The sequence below is a fragment of the Struthio camelus genome, chromosome 2, assembly GCF_040807025.1.
Source record: "Struthio camelus isolate bStrCam1 chromosome 2, bStrCam1.hap1, whole genome shotgun sequence".
In the NCBI taxonomy this organism is placed as follows: domain Eukaryota; kingdom Metazoa; phylum Chordata; class Aves; order Struthioniformes; family Struthionidae; genus Struthio; species Struthio camelus.
Genome location: NC_090943.1, coordinates 54,061,917 through 54,071,583, shown reverse-complemented (window position 1 = coordinate 54,071,583; position 9,667 = coordinate 54,061,917).

Below are 9,667 nucleotides of genomic sequence, written 5' to 3'. Positions count from 1 at the left end.
AGTAAAATGAGAGTACTCTAAAACCTGTGTCTAGATACATAGCTCTTCTGTAGAAGGGATACAGAAAATACGAGAAAAACTTGAGCAAAGCCGTTAATGGCCAGGAAAATGAATCGAATTTGTCTGTCAAAACAGACCACTGGATATGGTGGTCACTGAAAATGTTCCCATATTTCTGTAGTGGTGACTTTACTTGCTTTGAGGGTAGGATCTTGAATGCTATCAACAAGGGGTTTAGACTTTTACCTTCTGTGAAATAATGATAATATTTAGGCTTCTGAAAGTTTAGAAAATCCCACCCTTCACTTAAATACTTTATTTTCTGCTGGTTGTTAATCCAGTTTTAAAGGAAAACATAAATGGAGATCTATATGGTATTAAGCCTATGTGCTTATCATCACCAAAGAGTCCCTCTCAAGCATCTTCCAAAATGAGTATTTTTGAAATTAAAAAATATGTTCCTATTTCTGGGGACGTGTCTATCAGTTTGAGCTGGTTGGCACCAATGGAAAATCTTGCTCAATTAGTTTCACATACTGTTGCTTGACTGAGCGATAAGCAATCCTCTGTGGCTTTTCCAATGTGTGTGTGTGTGTGTCGATGACACAAATGCTTTGTTTTGTGATTGCTGTTCTGTAGTGCTACTTCTTGGAGGTGCTTCTGGGATAATGCTGTATGTCTGTGGTGCTACTTTTCCATGCAGCCTAAAAAAGAATACATTATTTTAAAAGTGTTATTAAAAATAGTACCATTAGATTGTTGTTTTAATGAATCATTGATGGGGCTGGTACAATTTGTACCAATAACTAATCAGCCCTTACCAGAAGCCCTTACTTTGGAGGGACCCTTGGACTGACCCCGTATGGGGGATTCTGGGAAGACAATAGACAAAAGAATACATCAGCTTCATTCCAGCAAGGTAAATCATGAGGAGCCTGGCTTTAAATTTGTTTTCAATATTAAATTGACTAGTAGAGGAATGACAAGGACAGGACATCTGTGTTTGTAAGTGTAAGCCTCCTTATTAGTAGGGTACAATGGTTCAAATTTCCAGAGAAATATACATATATATATATACACACACACAGACACACACACGTATGCATATATATAGAGATATGTATATATTTGCCTGTTTAAACTAACTTAGTGAGTCCTAGACTAGAAGCTTTTCAATTCACGTACACTTACCCACTTGCAAATTTGAATAGAACATTTCTGTATGGGCTGATCAAAGCATTCTTTATTTTCATTGGTATATTAGTATTAAACTCGATAATGTTACCAGTTTTTAGGTATGACCTAAACATTTTTATTTTTATTTTTTCCTGGTGAAAAACAACTTGCAAAACTGGTACTGTATTTATCCCTATATGTCCACATGTATACAGTTTTACAAGTTGACTCTGCTTATTTTGTATATGCTTGTGTGTTTGGAAAGAAATCCTTTGCATTGCTGAGGTGTGTGGATATTTTCCTGTTAACGTGAAGCTAGTGTTAGCTAGCAGTAATGACAGTAGTACTTCTGGGGATCCTCAGGGGGCTTAATGAAGTTTAGCTCCTGTTTATTAATTAGGCATTAGTGCCTTAATGCTTTCGCAGATGGCTTTGCGATAGGCCTTCTGTAAAAGCACAGCAACCTGAATGCCTTCCTTGGAGACCTGCCAGGGCAGGCAGGAGGACAGCCTCTGTCTGTGAGAGGGTCGTGTTCTCTGTAAGGGGCCAGCAGTTGGTCATGAATGCATGCTAGTAGCAGAAAGCACAAAAATGAGAACCTCCCTGGACCCTCAATAGTCAGAAATCAGAAGGTAAATACACACTAGATAGGCAGAGAGAGTGACTTGCTTAAGGTGCATGGAGGCAGGATGCAAACCTAGCTTTCCCCAAGTCCTAGCCAGAGGCCTAGCTGCTGGAGCATGCAGTGTGGGACAGGTGGGATCCAGGATTCAAATCCCTTTGCTCTCACTCCCATGGGAATTGGCTCATCTCTCACTCCTCTACGGTATCTCAAGAGTTTGCAGCATGCACAGCTCTTGTGCCCTCTGATCCTGCTCTGTAACCTCAAGAATCAGGTGCAGGGGGGTGGCCTTTCTGTGAGCTGATACCGAGGTGTGTGGTGCTGGGAGCTGTAAGGTGAGAGGAAGACTGCAACCAGGGTTCCTCCATGGAGCCTGGCAAGGAGGTCTTGCGGTGTTCCTCCTCCCCTCTAACGCTGGCAACCAGGACAGACGCACGTCTCATCGGCTGAGCTGATTCTACGCTGGCTTGAGCATAGGGAGAAGAAGGGCTAGTGAGGAGGTCTGGAGGTCAGGGTGCTCTTGCCATCCCACAGAGGGTCAAGAGTTCCTGACTAGCTTTGTTAGAGCAAAACCCTGCCTGACAGCAGCTTGTCCTTTCTCTCCTGTGGCCCCAAGTGGCCCTCGGTACAGGGTGACCTTCTGTCCTTGAAATCTTTGTGCCTTGTCTTTGCTGTGTCCAGCTTTGAACCTATGTTACTAGGAACAGTAATAAAAGTACTTAGTGCTTGCACTGCACTTCACTTGTTCAGAACTCTTCACAAACATGAACTAATTAATCTTCACTGAGCCTTTATGAGGCAGGTATTTATTCCAGCTGAGTATTCATAATTAACGATATGGTAGACATAATCCTGCTGTCAATCAGCCTAATTGACTTAAATGCCTAATAGGGTAGGTTCCCTCAAGTAAGTTCAGTTTAAAGAAAGGTTAGGTTAGATAGGGGAATCATGCAGATGGGAAAAGAGGAGTGCAAAAGGAAATCCTGAGCCAGAGAAAGGTAAGGGCTGCTGTTCGTATTGTTTTAAAAGCAGCCAGGAGACAGGAGCTATGGTGTCATTGCTACAAAGTATCTTTAAAGAAGCTTGAAGTAACATGGAATTAAAAAGCAAATCTCAACTGGGTTTGTTTGTACAGGAGAAATGCAAAGAGAAAATCACTCATAGTAGTGAGGAGTGAAAGTTTCTCAAGTTGAAGTATGGCTCAGCACAAGAACCGTTTATGGAGCTGGATCCTTAGCAGCTTTGGGGCAGAGATGTCTGAGACTTTTCTCTAGCTAGGTGAACTGACATTCATAAGCCTCCATGAACCAATTATTGCCACAAGATGGTATGTCCCAGTTCAGCAATCCTCCCTTAACTTCTGCCACTTTGCTTCTTTGGGGAATTTCCTTCATTTCCATAGGCTGGAAGGAAGTATGAAGAACAAAGGGATAGCACCAAGGAATTGGGAGAGGCTCCTCTCTGCGTAAGTAAAGGTTTAGAGTTTCTCATCTGGGCTTTTATTTTGCTAGAGAATGACGACTACCTTTTACGCCTTACAGGAGGCCATCATGTAAGTTGCTGGAGGCTGACATGCACTAACATAAACATTTTTTACTATAGTGATGAATGGTAGTTAATATTTAAAGTACCAGTAGATGGTACTCAAAAGATAAAGCATGCTCTGGCTGGGACGCATGGGTTTACACAGGTGGTAACTGGAGATTGAATGACAAGCTGCAGTTTTTAGTTATGACCACCTGAACATATGAATGCATACTCTAAGCATTACGTATACAGCAGATATAAGGAATGGATAAAATTACTTTCTTCCTAGCCAGCTCAGATACTGTGGAGAGCTTAGATCAGGGGACTTCTTTGCTGAATACATCCATGAGACTTTGTGCACTGAGTGTGAGATGCACGACTCAGCTCACTCCTTTGCAGGTCCCATAGCTTGGGCTGTACTTTGGTCTCTCACATGACGCCCCTCCGTGATCTCGTGTGCCATAAACCCAGGCTGTCTACCATGGAGTGTGAAGGGAGGCAAGTGGAGTCACAAGCACTTGCCTGACTTGGCAAACATCGCCAAGGGAAACCCCAGGCTTATCAGAGTACCCAAGAGCTTGTATCTGACCCAGCCTCCCCTGGACATGCCTTATTTTCTGTGACTCCCTAGGGAATGAGAAGGCATTTCAGGAGATCACTACTTCATCACCTTGTTCTGAGGTAAGATACCTGTAGCAGTCCTGGCAGACACTACCTAGGCTGTTCTTTAAAAGCTTCAAGAAGATCATCCCATAAGCTGCTTGGGCAATTTGTTACAGTACTTTGCTCTTCTTGCTGCCAGAAAGCGTTTCATAATTTCTAAAATGAGTTGCTCTTGTCACAATCTTAGCCCATTTCTTCTTCTCCTGTCCAGAACATCTCTGGAGAACGGATTATTCCCTCTTTTGCAGCAGCCTTTATACACCTGCTCCCTCGGCAGTCACCTCTCAGGAGAGTGCTGGCTTATGCCTTGAGCTAGAAAATACTTGGGAGGTGGGTGAAAGTTTTGACATTGCCGGTCCTGTTCCCCTGTGGGTTCATGGTCTTTCTCTTGAGCTGGTCAAGCCTTCAGCGGGATTGATAGCTATGCTTAACTGTATGTTTTCTCTAACTTGACTGTATATTCCTCGGCTCACGACTGTGTGTATGCTACCAGCGCCATCCAGGTTGGGTCATGCCCCCTCTTTGCACCAGGCCCATCCCTTTCTGCCTGGCTGTAGCCCTGCAAGCAGATGTGAACACTTACAGATTGGGACATCTCTACTGGAGACACACTGTTGAGAATTAGGATTTAATGACACTTGATGTGAAGACCTTAAAGGACTTAACTTAGATAGGTACTATCAGCTTTAAGGAAAAGGAGGTCTACAAAGACCTTGCTATCATTACTATTTAAAATACCTGTTGTGGGGCATCCAGAGACCTGCATGGCTGGACTCTGTTGTGCTAGGGAATGTGCAGGTAGGGTGTAAGCAGCAGCTTGGAAACTAAAACAAATTCAATATCTTTCTTCAAAATTTAACTAGAAATTCACAGTGAAAGTGAGCAGCAAGTAATATTTTTGCAGTTGCTACAGAGAAACCTTTTTTTTTTTCTCTGCATCCTTTGCTAGAATCTGCAAACTTGACTTCAAAAAACAGATGTGGCTGCAGATTCAAGTTGACAAGTGTTATAACACCAAATGCGTTTCAGAGAGGAAAAATGACAATATGGAAAAAAGTAAATTTAAGAAAGGCTATAGCTTGAAAAACTGTATTAACCTGTTGAAAATGTGGCTTTACATATTCTGACATCAAGAACATTTATGTCAATGAAAAATCCAATGATGTTTCTGTATTTTAAAAGCAAATAGTACTTTTAGTTTCACTGTTTCTTACCATCATATGAATGGTATTTTAAAATAAAAACATTTTTGTAAATTCCCAAAGGGCTTTAAGCAAGAGACAGATAATTTGGGGTTCTTGTCTATTTTTTTTTTGGTAAGCTAATGAAATTTATAAGATGATGTTTTTGATCACATGGCTACTAAAACCTGGAAAAAACATAGCTCAGGTAATATTTAAGTATCAAATAAGGTTGTGCTTATCTTTTTAGTGGCTCTCTATCAAATTAGGCCCTTGTAATTTTAGGAAATTAAAGCTTAACACTGCTTTTTTTTTTTTTTTTTTTTGCAGACACACATGCGTGCACACACACACGTTTCGAACGGTGATTTTAATGGCTTTATGCATTTGTACTTACCTCATTTTTTTCCAGTGATACTGACTTGTCCCAGTAACTGTACTGCTTGCAATACAAAACACTCGAGAGGGTTTTTCCATTAACTGAAGTGATATAGGCTTGCAGCACTGCAGTGTCTTGAAGTGTCTCTTGAAGCTAAGAGCCTTTTAGGTAATTCTGCTTTTACTAAAGCATTTTCAATATTTTAGACAAGAGAAACCAAAAAAAACCCCCCAAACCCTTGTGATGCGGCTGTATTTAGGTGAAGTGACATCCACAAGATAAGCAGCACAAGTACATGATAGATGTATTTGTCATACATGTGTAGTATTTGTCACACCTAGGACAGGGTAACTTGCCAGCTGCTTTGTCTACAGGCAATATAAGCTGCTATCTATAACCTTATGAAGAAACTGGAAACGAAAAGGACAGCAAAGTAAAGAGAAATGAAAGAGGCGGAAAAGAGAGGTGAAGTACTGCAGAAGTTTTTGCCAACGGGTGAGTGCGGAGTGATGAAGTGAAGGTGACCAGTGCATGTTGGCTCACGCTATGGGGCCAGGCGGCGCGGGCTCTTCTGAGCCCGTGGGGTGCTTGGGGCAGGCTGCTCAGGCCCGAATTAGCCCTGCCTGAGCTTTTCCTCTTTAGTGCTTGTATTGTCAGGAGGTCTTTCTACTTGTTACTTCAGGTAGCTGAAGTGATGAATTCACTTGCCTGCTTGATATGTTCTCCCATGGCAGTCAGAAGAGAGGCTTTCTTGTGCTGGTTTCAATTTCCCCTCAGAACAATGCAGCTGTTATAAAAACAGCTCGGAGGAGTACACTAAAGAAACACTGAAGCTTTCTCATCCTTTCCACATGGGTTTCGTGGCATAGCTAATGGGAATTACTTGTAAGATGGACGTGCTCTTTTTTGATCTTAATAGAAGCATGCATTTTATTTTTCTTCCTGAAGATTTCTATTAACAGTCAATAACACTTGTGTAAGTTATTTCCCATGAGGCTATCTCCCTTGCTAGGACTGAATTATTTCATATATTCCTGCTTCGGTCAACTTGAGAATATACACAGAAACCCAACTGCGCTCAGGACTGTCTTCTCTGTTTAACGTGCAGCTGATGAGTGCAAAACTCCAGCCAAAGCCCAGGAGCCGTACGCAAAGAACTATTGGCGAATGTGCCTGGGTGTTCATCGCTGCTCAGGGGTCCCCTGCACCTTGCTCGGCTTACCAGGTGCATGGCCAGGCTTGAACCCGTCACTCATGGAGCAGAAGGAAGCTCTCTTAAGCAGGAGGTGCTCGCCACCTTCGGAGGTGAGAGGGCTGAAAGAGGAGGCGGGGTGTTCGTCACTAGTGGGGAGGGGGCTTGCTCCCTTGCAGCCTTTTCTGCCATGTTTCCTTCATGTTTAGCCAATCGTAACACAAACTGCAGCATGATCCCTCACTTTTCTCACAGGAAGACCGAACAGCTGTCCGTAATACAGGCTTTTAGTCATTGCTTGTTTGCTGGCTGGGCTTCAAACAACAAATACGTGGTGATTTTACCCTGCTTATCCATAAATTTCTCCTCACAAGCCCAAACTTTTAATTTTTTTTCAAGAATTTTAATTTTATTGCTGTTTCTGAAGAAGACCACACTTGGGTGAAACCCACCAGGTGGTGCTCTTGGCACAAAAATAACAAGGACTCAGTCTCTCCAGGGTGTTCTTACCCTGCATTGACTTTAGTTTTGTATAAAGGTTTTCGTTTGGCTGGAGCATTAATTTGCCAATAAACTTTGACAGAAACAGCTGTTTTTCTTCAGGATGTGCAGAAGTCCCCTGACTTTGAAACCAAGCCAGAAAAAGCAGTTTAAATATAGAGACTTTATCCTAGTCTTTCCAGAGAGAAAAGGAGCAATTTTAAAATGTGAATCTTCCTGACACGCTCTTGGCAGGGAGCATGGTCCAGACGACGGTTGTCGTGGTGCCCCTACTTCTGCGTGAGTGCGGATGTGGCTGCTGCATGCACCAGAGTAGCTTTTGGGGCACACGCCACAGCTCCTGAATGTGTGGGGAAGCTGGAAGAGGGCAAGGGATATGATAGCTTGCAATTTGTCTCAGTTTCCCTAGGGAAAAACACTGAAGAGTTGTCCTCCCTCCAATTTCTTCCCTGGTAAGTCCCTTTGCGCTGGCTCCAAGCGCCGGGGTTCCTCCAAGTGGAGGCGTCCTGAGCGCCTATTCTGGTGGGGATGACTGGGCACTTGGAGCCACGTGTGCCAGCACTGAGTGAGACCCTGTGACCAGCTCTGTAGGAGCAGGACTAGCACCATGAGCAGGGCTGCAAAGGTCTCTCTTTCTTCTCCCATGGAAATCCCCAGAGGTTTCCCTGCTGGGGGAGTAGGCCCTATGCCACATTTTTTCTTTGCAGGATTTCAATGGTGCAAACACAGCAGAAGGGGTTTTGCTTTACAGGCACTAAATGGCACCTTGTTTTTCACACTTAGAAGGCTTGACCACTTTTACCTACTTTTTTGCTCTCACCTCTGATTCAGTTTGTCTTTTTTCAGAAATAAATACAAAGATTTGTGTCCACTGCCAAGATGAGCAGAACAGTTTTTAGCAATATGCCATCTGGCACAATCAGATACCGAGATGAAATCAGATAGAGGTGAGTAGGGGACGGTCTTGTAAGTCGTGTCTCTGAGTGATAAATAGATTGAGGATGGATGGAGATTCTTGGAGATAAAATATGTTATTTTGTTCTGCGCCTTACTAAACTCTGTGGGTTGTTTTCTTTCCTCTGAGTCAGAGCTGAATAGCCTTAGCTGTGCTAAGGACTATACTGCCAGCTGCAGAGGCAGCGAGCCGACTTCCTCAGGGAGCACTGGGGAGGTTCAGAGCTGGGTCCCAGCTCGGGTTTCTGAGCAGCTGAAACTGTTGGGATAGGCAGGACACATCTGAAGGGGGGTTTTCCTCCCTGGACAGGACCTTCAGTGTTGTCTGGAGGCAAATGACCCCGTGGGAACTTAGCTGCCTTCCTCCAGCCCTCCTTCCTTCCAGCCCTCACCTCGCTTTTCTTCCCAGTGTCTTCCTTCTGCTAGAAACGGATGCTTGATTCGTACTGCTCTCTGCTGCTCTGGTGCATGTGTTTGGCTCCTCCGGGAAGCCTCCCGCATCAATGTGAGAAGACTAGGCTCTTAGCAGAGGAAAGGCCTTTGCTGTGCTGGTGAGCAGTTTTCTCCCTGCCGTAGGAGACGTGGTCACTACATGGTCACTAGCCTTCCTTCCTGGCACTGTGCAGGTGCTGTTACAGCACAGGCCTTCCCAAATTACAGCCAGGGAGTAGCTGGCCCAATTTAAAAAACGTTGACCATGACTACTTCTGTCGCAGCTGGTTACATTAAAAATGAACAGACACTAGAACAAGACACTGGACTGACTGTAAACAAACTCGTCCTTTAATGGCTCACCACTGCTCTTAATCGAAAGAGTAGCCAGTGTCTGAAAGTAAATCTATTTCTTCCTTTATTTTCAGGCTGCACTAGGGGAACCTCGGCTATTTATAGTTTTCTCACATCAGCTAATAAAGTAATTGCAGCTACCTCTTGCTCCTGCAGAAGGCAATTCTTCCGGCCATGCCAGCTATTCTGCTGGCTAAAAAGCCCCAGCTTTGAGAATTGATCTCTTAAGTCCTAGATTTAAGCCACCCTCCTGGTCCTGTTAAAGCACACCTGCTGCTGCTGTGATTCATGCAGCATCCAGGCAGAGCGGAGGCACTTACGGGATATACCTGCCCTACAGCGACTGCGGGGGTGAGCGAGGAACAGTGACAGCCCACGGGAACTCGGTCTAGGTGCCTGCTTAACACAGATTATGCGGAGAACCACTTCTCAGTGATTTCCTGGTTCTTCCACGGGAAATTATTCCTAAATATGCTATGATCTGCTGTCCTGGTGTGGTGAGGGAATCGAACGAATCTGAATTGTTTCTAGGTTTTCTTTCCCTGGCACAGGATAGAAGCCACAGGGGCATGAGGCAACCTGGTCATGAGTGAAGGTAGCTGCACATGGGGATCCTGCAACAAAGATGGGAGGACCAAGAACGGAGAACAACTGATTACATGGCCTCTTGTGGCAAACTTATCTCT